The sequence below is a fragment of the Melospiza georgiana genome, chromosome Z (assembly GCF_028018845.1).
Source record: "Melospiza georgiana isolate bMelGeo1 chromosome Z, bMelGeo1.pri, whole genome shotgun sequence".
Taxonomy (NCBI): domain Eukaryota; kingdom Metazoa; phylum Chordata; class Aves; order Passeriformes; family Passerellidae; genus Melospiza; species Melospiza georgiana.
In genome coordinates, this window is record NC_080465.1 from 31,969,692 (window position 1) to 31,981,879 (window position 12,188).

The following is a 12,188-nucleotide window of genomic DNA, read 5'->3' on the forward strand; positions in this document are numbered from 1 at the left end:
TTGAAGAATGTGTACTTGTTGGTGTTGCAGTGCGATTGCTTTTGTTACAGACCACCTCCTGTGAGGAGGTAACCTGCTTAATGGATGAGGGAAAGGCTATGGATGTAGGCTACCTGGACTTTACTGAAGCCTTCGGCACTGTCTCCCACAGCATTCTCCTGGAGAAGCTGGCTACCCATGGCTTTTCCAGGTGCCCTCTCTGCTGGTTAAAACTACTGGCTTGATCTCCAGGCTCAGGCAGTGGTGTTAAATGGAGCTACATCCAGCTCGTGGTTGGTCACAAGAGATGTTTCCCAGAGCTCAGTCAATTTTTAAAGTTTTTATTGGTGATCTGGATGAGAGGATTGAGTATACCCTCATTAAGTTTGCAGGCAACACCAAGTGGGGCAGGAGTTTTGATCTGCTTGAGGGTAGGAAGGCTCTGCAGAGGGATCTGGACAGACTGGATTGGTGGGCAAGGCAGGGGTATGAGGTTCAATGTGCCATACCAGGTTCTGCACTTGGGTCACAACAGCTCCATTGAGGGCTACAGGCTGGTGCAGAGTGGCTGGAAAGGGGCCCAATGGAAAAGGCCTGGAGATGCTGGTCAGCAGCAGCTGAACATGAGCCAGTATGTGTCTGGGAGGCCAAGAAGGCTCCTGGCATCCTGGCCTGTACCATCAATAGTATGGCCAGCAAGACCGGGGCAGGGATTGTCCCCTTCTACTCAGCACTGGTGAGGCCACACTTCAAATCCTGTGCTCAGTTCTGGGCCCCTCACTGCAGGACAGACATTGAGATGCTGGAGGGTGTCCGCAGAAGGGCAACGGAGCTGGGGAAGGGTCTGGAGCACAAGCCCTGTGAGGAGGGGCTGAGGGAGCTGGGGTTGTTCAGTCTGGAGAAAACGAGGATCAGGGGAGTGCAAGGGATGCTGAAAGTAGGGTGTAGCTAAGTAGGGGTCGTTCTATTCTCCCAGTAACAATTGGGCAAGAGGAAAAGGCCGTAAGCTGCACTAAGGAAGGTTTAGATAAGGTATTAGGAAAAATTTCTTCGCGGGAAGGGTGGTCAGACGTTGGAGAGGAGTGCCCAGGGGAGTAGCTGAATCCTCATGGCTGGACGCGTTCAAAAGCTGGGTAGACGTGGATCAGTAGTGGACCTGGCACAGTCAGGCTAATAGCTGTGACCCTAAGTGTCTTTTCCAGCCTAAATGATGCTATGATTCTACTGCTTGTAGTTATGTGATGCCATATTTGAAATTTATGTATGGTAGAAGGTGAAAAGCAAACTTCAATGATCAGGCAAAATAAAATGTGCATTTAGGAGTATATTGATGAGCAGTTGGATATGTGTTTTATTGATTAAAACCCCATATTAGATAATAGCAAGCTCTACACAAGTTAACTGCAATGGAATGCTTTTTCAAGTTAAGTCTTCCCCGGCCGTAGCAAGTGGGAATTGGGATCATGGTCTTCACATCTTCTTTGCTGGGCATCCTGCCATTTGGTGCTAGGTACAGTTTTGACCATTCCTTCTCTAAGTGTAATTTGTATTTGAATCATTTTTGTACTGTCATTATTTGCTATAGTGACACCACTGATACTCTGAATTTTATTTTCTCTAAATAGATCAAGTATGTAATTTGTCACTGCAGATTCCTGTTGTGGTTATGTGGTCACATGTATTGTCTTATTCTTCACATTTTTACAGTTCCAAAAGACCTTTTCTCCTCATATGTGAGCAAGAAACTTGAAGTCCTCCTTCAGTGAACTGGAAATTCCATTTTTTTACGTTCCTTCTTCATTCTCCAGTAGTGACTGGAAAACCATATCAACCTATTGCAAGGTACAATTTACAACTATTTGTTATTTCCTCCTTTCAGTAAAGCTGGTCTGTTTTATTTGTCATCAGTGAAGTAGGAGGAAGTTGCAAGTGTTGCAAGTGCATGGTTTATTTTCACTGCTGTCCAGATGTGTTTGTGTTTTGTACTTTGAAATATGAAATTTTTAAGTAAGAGTAAGCTCACAATAGTTTCTTCAGAGTGTCACAGCTATGATCTGCATCATAATAAAAAAAACTAAGTTACTTGGAAATTTTTTTGTGATGCTGTGCATTTGCATAGTCATAGGATGCTTCTGTCTAGTAAAGCAGGTGCTGGATGATGGCCATTTTATTAACTGTGCTCATTTTTATGCTAGCTGTTTTATCTCAAGATTCATGTATTTTGCAAAAGCATGCCACCTGGCCTATCTCCTGCTTGGTACCCTCTGTTTTTTTATGTGATGCTTGTCACTGCAATATTATAAATTCTATAGATAGTGATGTACCTTTTAAAATGTCTCTTTAAGATCGGAGAACAGACCCTGGAGCTGAGACACAGAAGCTGAAAGATTCATTCAGTGCTATATAAGAAATGTGTGACTGCAGATCAAGACCCAGTGTTGGTAGGATGATTTTTATTCTCTTCTAAAAGAGACCATTTCGCTGTGAATCATGAAACTTATCCTATGAAAAAAACCGAAACTATCAGGCTTCTGGAATCAGGTTCCACTTGGCACCTTTTATCTTTGTGCAAACTCAGAATTTGGCAGTATTTTGGCAAGGGAAAATATAAATTGAAAAGTCTATCTCGATGTCCTTTTAGTTTATGACCACAATTATATTATGCATTATGAACACAAACACAAAGATCCTTTGATTGCACAAATACTTAAAATCAATGTCCTTCTACAGTAGAAATCTTGGTGCAATTTGCAGTAGTTGACAGTTATTAAGCCTTGTTAACAGCTTCAGAAACTTAGTTAACTGTGCCATTTGAGCTGAAGAAAACTGCTGCCATTTAAGATTACAGATTGGTGAGCAGTGCAGTTTAATGAGATGTTGCCTTCAGCACCAAAGCTGACTAAAAATGCTACAACTGTTATGGCAGTTTGCCACTTTTTTGGCTATGGTTGCACAACTGTTGATAAGGCTTTGTGATAATATCGGATCACTGAACGGATCTGAATTAAAAATAGCTTTGCAAGAACAAAAGAAACTAGTGTGAAGGGCAGCTGTCTTTCAACTGGCTCTTTAGCTGGGGCAATTTGCATGTTCTACCTGCACTTGTGGGGCTGTGTGGTGGGGGGTGGGGCGGTGTAAATGGCAGGGGACAGGCCTGAGAGAAGTGGAATTGATAAACTGAGACTTGATAGTTTCTCTTGCTCTTGAGAAGATGATTGAGTGTGTGAAATTGCTGTTTGAAATTGAAATTGAAATTTGACTTAGTCAAGAGAGAGGAACTTGTTGCTTGGTTTTAACAGCTTGGTGTTGCCTTGTCCCCAGCCTGAAATCTCACTTTCTGTGCCCACTGGGCCGCTTGTTGCTGCTACTTTGTAGCAAAATTAGCTACTTTTACTACTCTGTAGCAAAGCCCATGGTCAGATTAGTGCATGCCGAGAGAGTGAATGGATCGGATTCTCCTTGCCCTGTGTGCAGAGATTCCCATTCTTTGCTATCTGGGAAAGTAATTTGCTTTCTTTCTCCTGGTGAGTTTGTTTTCACAAGAAGTTCTTGGCCTGAGTACCAGTGTGAATCAGCTAAATGGCAGAGGATACATCCATGCAGCTAGATGATGACTTAACTATAGGGGAGCTACAGGCCAATCATGTGCCTAGCAAAATCAGGGCATAGATCCTCCTGGAAATGTGCTGTGGTGCATAGAAAATAAAGATATGTTTGGTGCCAGCCAACATGGCTTCTCTAAGGGCAAACTGTGCCTGAAAATTTTGGTGACTTTCTATAACAGGGTTATAGACTTGGTAGTTAGGAGCAGTTGACACCACCTACCTGGACTTATACAAAATATTGCCACTGTTCCTTGTCTCTAACCTGAAGAGACGTGGGTTTGGCAGGTGGACCACTTGTTGGATAAGGAATTGGCTGGATGATCACACTCAAAGAGTTGGGGTCAATGGCTCAATGTCCAAGTGGAGGGCAGTGGTGAGCGGTGTCCTCGGGGGCTGGTACTGGGAGCAGAGCTGTTTAACAGCTTTGTTGGTGTCAGAGACCATGGGATGGAGTGCACCCTCAGCAGCTATGCTGAAAACACCAAAGTGTGTGGTGTCAATGTGCTGGAGGGCAGGGATGGCATCCAGTGGGACTGTGACAGGCTTGAGAGTCTTATGTAGATCTCATGTAGGTCCTGCATAGAGGTTGTGGCAATTCCAAGCACAGATACAGGTTGGGAGAAGAATGGATTAAGAGCAGGCATGGGTAGAAGACTTGGGGTTGCTGGTTGATGAGAGGCTGGACATGACTGGACAATGTGCACGTGCAGCCTGGAGACCCGGCCACATCCTGGGCTGCACCCAAAGCAGCATGGGCAGCAGGGCAATGGAGGGGGTACTGCCCCTCTGTCTGCTCTGGTGAGACTGCAGCTGCAGGGCTGCATCAGCTCTGGGTCCCAGCACAGGAAGGACATGGACCTGTCGGAGAGAGTCGTAAGGAGGGCCATGAAGATGATGTGGAGCAACTGGAACAATTCTCCTGTGAAGACAGTCTGAGCAAGCTGGGGATGTTCAGCCTGAAAAAGAGGAGATTCTGGGGAGACCTTAGACCAGCCTTCCAATACCTAAAGGGGGTAAGAGAGTTGGTGAGGGACTCTTGACGAGGTCATTTAGTGATACGACAATGGGGAATGGCTTTAAACTGAAAGAGGGTAGGTTTAGATTAGATATTACAAATAAATTCTGTACTTTGAGAGTGATGAGACTCGGGAACAGGCTGTTCAGAGAAACAGTGGAAACTTTGTTCCTGAAAGTATTCAAGGCCAGCTTGGATGGGGCATTGAGCAACCTGATCTGGTGGAAGGTATACCTGGTCTGCCTGTGGCTAGTGGGGCTATAGCTTGGTAATGTTTAAGAATACTTTCAATCCAAACCATTCTACGATTCTGTGATTAATTGTTGGAGGGGTGTGCCCATCACTCTCCAGGTCTCAGTGTAGCTATTCCCAACAGCGGCAGCTGGGGGAGCAGGGACATACCAGCAGCAGCAATCTGCTGGTAGTCCCGGGTCTGTACTGAGACTGGCAGCCTGTGCTGGCCTATGGTCTGTGTCAGCAGCTCTTGCTGACTGGCATGTGTAGAAAAGTTTCCCAGTGCTAGAATGGCATTGCCATTTAGTTATGGAAAATCTTGTGAAGTCTCCTGCCATTAGCCACTGGACCATGAAAGCCAGTAAATATTTGCTCTTGGATTCATTACAAACTGTTGTTTCTTCCCCAAATCTTTTTTTTTTTTTTTCAGTTCATGAAGAGGCATAACTGAATGAGATAGCGGATCTCAAACTGTGGTTTTCTCATTACTAATGGCCGTAATTGGGCCGTGGGCTGTATGTCAAATGGCGTTTAGTTGGTTTTCTGAAGATTTCTGCTGATCTCTGAGTGATTTGGAGGGAAGTTTGTAATCTGCTGGCTTACAAAATTTGGGAAATGTGGGCTTTTTTTGTCTTTTTTTTACCCAAGTGAACTCAGTTGCTGGTAAAACATTTTAAACACTTGTGAGCCAGAAAATTTGGGAGAAGCCAGGTTTTTATTTGAGTAGGGTAAAAATCCCTTGCAGCTACCAGTTCTGTCTGTCTCCAATTAGAAGATAATTGAAAATATTTATTTTGGGTCAAAAGAACTGTCTTCATGGCTATGAGGGTTACCTTCTCTAACCCAAGCTGTAAAGCTGCATTATTAAAAGGGAGTTGAGAAATTTGTGGGGCTCCTGTTAGAGCTATACTGGAAATCTTCAAAGGATGATTGAGCTAAATGGTAAGATTCTGGGATATCCTGGTTACTGCTAAGGTAACTTTCTGGTGTCTGCAGATGCTCTCCCTTTTTATACCTAATTTAACTCTTGGTCTTAATGTGTTGTAAGAGCTTTTTGACAGGAGTAATGCAGTGGCCATTGAGGCCATGGCCATGTTGAGTCTGGCAGGGAGCACTACACAGAATCAAAACTATCTCAGATAAGAACACTGAACTTCATTTTCATTAGTGCTGTCTGAGTTAAGTTTTTTTGATCACTGTGTTACTTAGTTACTTCAGTGTCAAATTTGACGTTCAAAACTCTGTCAAGGGATGAGTCAGCTGTGTTGTAATCCTTTGTCTTTGGTGTCTCTCCTCCTCTAGAGTTTTACAAATTTGAGAAGACTTGTTACTGATTTGTGTGAATAGACAAATGTTTCTGTATGCATAATTCTGACAAAACATTGCTAAGAAAATATATAGTCCTATTCAGCCTTTTCTCTCCAGTATGTTGACTGACCATATTGGGAGAGATTTATCTGAGGATGGAGGGTGAAAATTGCCTTCTAGGCTGTAAGAGAGATTGCCATGCAGTGTAGTCTTTTGGAGTATGAGTCAAGGTAAAGATCACTATACTTTTACTGTCTTCATTGTGCAATGCATTATCAGCAGATCCACACCTGCGGGTGCTGATTGGGATGTCTGTATTTCTTTGTGACGTGTTTAATGTGAGATTCTTCACTGAGCAGAAGGGATGGTCTGGTGTGGAGATTGCCTCGTACTCAGCTGACCCAGGTCCTGGTCACTGGTCTGCAGAGAGATTCAGTGGTGTTTCTATGGTTAAACAAATTGCCTGCAAAGAAGAAGGCTCATGTGTCTTATCTTGCATGAAGGAGCGCACCCTATGACAAAATTGCATTCACAGCTTCTGCCAAAACTTGTGTCTTTGCTTGAGTTTGAGTGATGTGGAAGTCAGTGTGGTAACTGTATAAGGTAGGTGATAGTCATACATGTCTGCATGAAGGCCGGCACACAGAGTAGCCTTTGAGGGACTGGTACTTTAGCTCTTTACATCTCACTCAACTTTGAGGAAAAGAAACTTTCACATTCCAAGTGGTAATGGAAGCTCCTGAGAGGGAACAGATTTCCACCAAGTTTAGTCACTTTGTTCAACATGAAAACAAAGGAAGTATTGTGAAGAGCTTTCTGGCTAGAAAACAGTAAATCTTCTCATGGGAGTCCACAGTTTCTGGTTTTGTTTTTAGTACAAACATGATGATGTAACAAAGTCATCTTGTTAAATAATGATACTTGTATGTTTAATGTTATCAGTTTTTGTTTACACTACAAACTTTTTTGCCAGCTATTCATAGATTGCTGTAGGATTCTTAAATACAGCAATGGAAAGAGGATTATTGTTTGTTTCTCAAGGGCAATAGAAATCTGAATTGGAAACTTACTTTGCTTAGAGGCTTTGCTGGTCTTTCCACTAGAAATAGTTTTAAAGTACTGGGGAATGTGGATGAGGAAGAGTCATAGTCTTTCTGATCACATTTTCTGTGATTGTTAGCCTTCTGCTGAAATTCATGGTGCTGCTAGCATATAAGCAGATGTGGTGCTTCTGAGACTACTTTAATCTTCAGGCCTGTCAGTGTGATGATTCTTAGTGCATGCAGAAGGCAGAGGTGGCATTCTTAAAGATGTGTTTTTCTAGGCAGAAGAACACACAAAATGTTACTATATGGGGTGCAAATAATGGATTCTAAGATATGAAAGTACCTAAAATTGAAGCACAAATACCTGTGTAATTTTAAGAGATCATCTAATATTCTGATATTACTAGACAAAACAATGCAAAATTTTAATGTTGATAATGAGAAAGAGTTTGAGACCTCTTCAATAAAACAATCCATCCAATCAGAAGATGGTCTTAATTGACCATGTGAATACAAAATTTCTTTTGTATCAATTATGTAGGAACACCTGCTAAAATGTTCACTGTTGAACAAATAAAAAAAAATTCAGAGTCAGATCTAAGGAATGAGTAGTATATAACCACAAATATTTAGGTTAAGATGGCTCACATACTGCTTTTCATTTGAAATATATTTCTTATTCAAAGTCTTATGCTTAAGTTTCTGAAGAAAATAAAATTCCATCAGTAGGAGGAGTGTCCTACTTGTTAGCCTGCAAAGCTTTTAATTAAGTCTTGGAGTGTTATAAACTGTCATCTCTGCGCAGTCCCAAGCTCTCTGTCGGGAGTTATGTAGAACACGGGCAACTAATTTTGACCCGTCCGTGGAGAAATATTTTAATTGTCCACGTATGAAAGAGCAGATTCAGTGTACTGTGGTGTTCTCATGCAAAATAGCCAAGAAGCATATGAGTCTCTAGCAGAACTAGGTGTTTTGTATGGCTGCCCCAGGCCTACGTTTAGTGTTTGCAAGGTTGCTTCTCTTTCTCTATCTAGGTTTCTATCGTGCCAGAGAACATACTGGGTTTTGTTGTGTGTTGGTGTCTATCTAGGTGTGATTTTTGTTGTGTTTTTCATACACTTATGTTGGCGTCTGAAGTATTACTACTAACAGACAGTCCCCGTCTAGGACTGTCTTTGTTATTTGACTGCCTTTCTATAGCAGAGTAGCAAAACTGGAAGCTCTGAGCAGCAGATGAATACTTTGAGTCATCTACAGCACATACAGGCTGCAATGAGGGCAGTGTTTCCTTCATTTTTTCCTTCTTACCTCAACAGACCAGGTTGTTATTATTGTTATAATTATGTGAGCAGAGGCCTTCCTGTTGTGCTGTTATTAACAAAAGTGAGCACACAAAGCTTCGGGATAAAAGTGGAAACGTATTTGAAACTACTCGTCAGAGTTACTGGTTCCCAGCTTGAGATTATTGCATTCTGCTAACAGCTGAACTGATCAATTCACTTCCTCTTTTCAGTTGCAACCCAGTAAGTCACTAAATTATTGCTTTGCTGATTAGTATTCTGACTTTTCTTTACAGGCTTGTTTCTAAAGGGGAATCTGTGACATGCACTTATCTGACTCCTAATTTAAATAGATACTCTGCTTGCTATGGGAGGCTGATAGTATTGTAAGACAAATGCACAGTGCAACACCAAGAAAGGAGATTGCTATCTTTGTGTTTCAGCAATGTACATTAGCAGTATTTTCCTACTATATAAATAATTAAAATTGTTGTTTGAAATGGAAAAAAGAGCCATTATATGCTCGGTCTCTGGGAGTTCCAGCATCTAGATTTAGCTGTATTTCTTTGGGATCTGAAGTCTGTCATACTGAAGCCCAAAGAGAATGTGTGTTGTATGTTACTAACTTCTGAGTTTGTAAGTATTTTCCTATTTTTTGGTTTGAACCTATCCAGCTTCCATTTTTTACGCTTTATGTCACAGAAGTGACAGATGCTCTACATGATGGAGGATTGACATATCAAACTGATCATCTGAGAGCAGTACCCTCTTTACCATAGTTTCTCTAGAGGAAATGTTGTATAAGGATTCTGATAGTAATTGTGTTCTGAGGAACTCTTCTTTGAGCTTGCACAAGAAAGATTGCTGTAGTTTAAGTGCACCTGTGATCAAAATGTAACTTTGGTGCAGCCCCAAAGCAGTGGTGCATCATAGGAAAATCCTACCTCATATTTTTTGATGCTTGAATTTATTTACCTGTGATGTAAAAATGATAATTTGTAAACAGATGTGTGACCATATGTGGAGGTCAATTATTAACTAGTAAGCAGCCATGAACATATGCATGATTACTAAGTGCAGTTACCTTCATCACTCGTCTTGACTCCTTATACTTTGTGCACATACACTGTGCAAACTGTCTGTAATTCAAAATTGCCCTTTGCATCTTACCACTGGTGCCAAAAAGATTTTTGCTTTTTATACATTTTCCATATATTCATAGCTCTGTAGACTACTATTACAAAGTTATATAGGTCCTTAACTAACTGTAGTCTAGGTAGTACTGTCCTACCCTTTCACTTAGATTTTAGAACAATAAGCTAATTTTCCTGGAATGTTTAATCTTGCTTCTGTGGTGAACCAATGAGATTATTATTTTCTCTGTGTATCATAGACATAATACATGTGTTACCAGCTGGGGGAGGTGGAGGGGGCTTAAGTAGGGGCAGAACCAAAAGTATGGTTAATTAATTAACTTAATTAATATTCCTCTAATTGGATTATTTCTGTTAAGTATGCTAATTTTTTCAAACTTATAAAATTGTCAGGGTCCTGTATTATGTGTACATTTCACCATATTTGCACTATGAAGGGCGTTCATTTAGGGTAAATGCATGTTATCATCTTAATAATGTTTGGCTTGTGATTTTAGGCGTCACCACTTGGATCGTGGCTCCAATGGTGGAATTCCACGGTTCCACTTCACTTGGTATGAAGTGACAATCTGTGTCAACAGAAGTTTGAAACCTGATGAAGACCCTTTTGTGTGATCCTACTGTTGGTGTTCTCTTTGTTAGTTTGCTGTTCAGACTTATTCTCATCCCCTCTCTGTCCCTCTGAGAAGTGTAGGAGCTGAAGTGGTGAGATCTGAATCTAGGTGTTCCTTGGACAAACAAGGGGAACCCTGCTAGGTGTAGGTATGTGCCCTGATACAAAGGTTGCAATGGATCTTCTAGCTGGTCATGGCTTTTCCATACTTGCCTGCATTTCTGTTATGTGGGCATTTCTGTTATCTGGCCCTCGCTATCATTTTACCCGATGGCAGTGTTGCCAGTGCCCTAAATGAGCCTTGTGCACAGTGGTGTGGGCAGGTGTGCCCCAGGCACAGCTGGCAGAAGGCAGGCATCACTGCAGTGTTGATGCTGGTGACTGATGGTGAGGAGTTTGGTGTCTGGGGACATGTAATGTAGTACCATAGAGAACTGATGCACGTCCATAGTCTATGCCTGGTTTGGATCTATCTTAAACTTAAAAAAGAACTGTGAAAGTCACCTGTGATTGAAGGACTGTCTGATCTCTTTGGTTGTGATGTGACACTGGAAAAACCAGTGTGGCTTTGTATGTTTCATTCTTCTCACATCAGGTTATATTTGAGTAATTAGAAGTTCTCTTTGAACAAAAAAATTACTGGGAAACAAACATATTTTTTATTAAATTATGACAGTGTGAATTGTGGGACAAACCCCCCCATCTGTACTAATTGGGATTGGTGGCTAATTTGCTTCACTTAATTTTTAAAAATAATAGCATATATTGCCAAATCATGATCCAGTTTAGATTGTACATTCCTTTTAAAAGGAAGAGGCTCATGTTTTGTTTGGTTTTGTGAGTTTTTTTACCTCACTCTGATAGAGGCTAAAAACTTGAGTGATTTATTTCAGAAATATATAAGCCACAGTAATTAAGAGAAGACGTCTTTTAAACTTTTTCTATACATGGCATTATTGCAGCTCTTACTGGAGCTGAATTTTACCTGTTTATAATTGTATCCCTATGCCAGGCTGATTCTGTGGTCAGAAGGATCTTGGAAGTCACAGGGATACAGCAGTGCCTAGCTGTTTATATTCTTTTCCAAAACTCAGGGGGATTTTCTTGTGGTTGTTTGGGGTTCAAGGAAAAGCTTAAATCTAAAATAATCATATTCAGTTAGTTTTCATCTGAAATTATCTGGTCTATTCAAATGTTGTTCACACAAGTATTATTGAACTTTGAGTTGAATTTATGTAGTTAATGAATACGATCTGAAATTTCCTCAGCCTTGATGTTCAGTATATTTCTGACTTAATGTGGTGTAACAGGATAACACCATACTATGGACAGTATGAAAGCACACAAGTACATAGTTTGTTTAGTATGGTTAAACTGGAGGTTAAAATGCAAGTGGCAATTTTAGATGAAGTTAGATGTATAATATCAGACTGTGTTAGGAAGTAAATTACAAGTTTTTTGCTTGGCTTTGAATTGTTGGTTTTTTGGGGGGTTTTGTGTTTTTTTTTGGCTGTGAGTTTTTTGTTCTATTTTGTTTAGGGGATTTTTGGTTTTTTAGTTGGTTGGTTTGTTTGTTTGGGGGCTTTTTGGTGGGTTGTTTTTTGGGGTATTTTTTGATTGGCTGGTTTTCTTTTTCTTTTTTTTTTTTCTTGTCACAGTATTACATTAATAGAAGATTGTAGTTTACCTGCAAATAAATGGTGGTATGGACGAAAAGTGTGGTTCATACATGTCGAGTTAAAAAACAAAAGATGCTTTATTATATTCTTGTTGGAACAAATCTTTGATTCTTTCATAGATCTTCAAAGCAGAAAGAGTTTAGCTTCAAACTTGAGATATAATTACAGGGATATAAGCTTCTTTCAGGGATTTAACTTGTTCGTCAAAAAGTAAATATTTTCCTCAGTGTTCTCAACACTATAATATTGTGCTAAAGCATCACAAATGACATTAA

General features: G+C 40.7%; 1 protein-coding gene across 2 annotated transcripts in view; it reads left to right on the forward strand.

Annotated features, from left to right (window-relative positions):
• The window catches only part of PIP5K1B (phosphatidylinositol-4-phosphate 5-kinase type 1 beta), a 98,846-nt gene that overhangs the window by 2,407 nt on the left and 84,251 nt on the right, over positions 1-12,188 (forward strand). For both annotated transcript variants that reach the window (XM_058044372.1, XM_058044371.1), the window contains exons 2-3: positions 1,687-1,821; positions 2,325-2,420. The gene's annotated coding sequence lies outside the window, so the exon portion shown is untranslated. The remainder of the gene's footprint in view (positions 1-1,686; positions 1,822-2,324; positions 2,421-12,188) is intronic.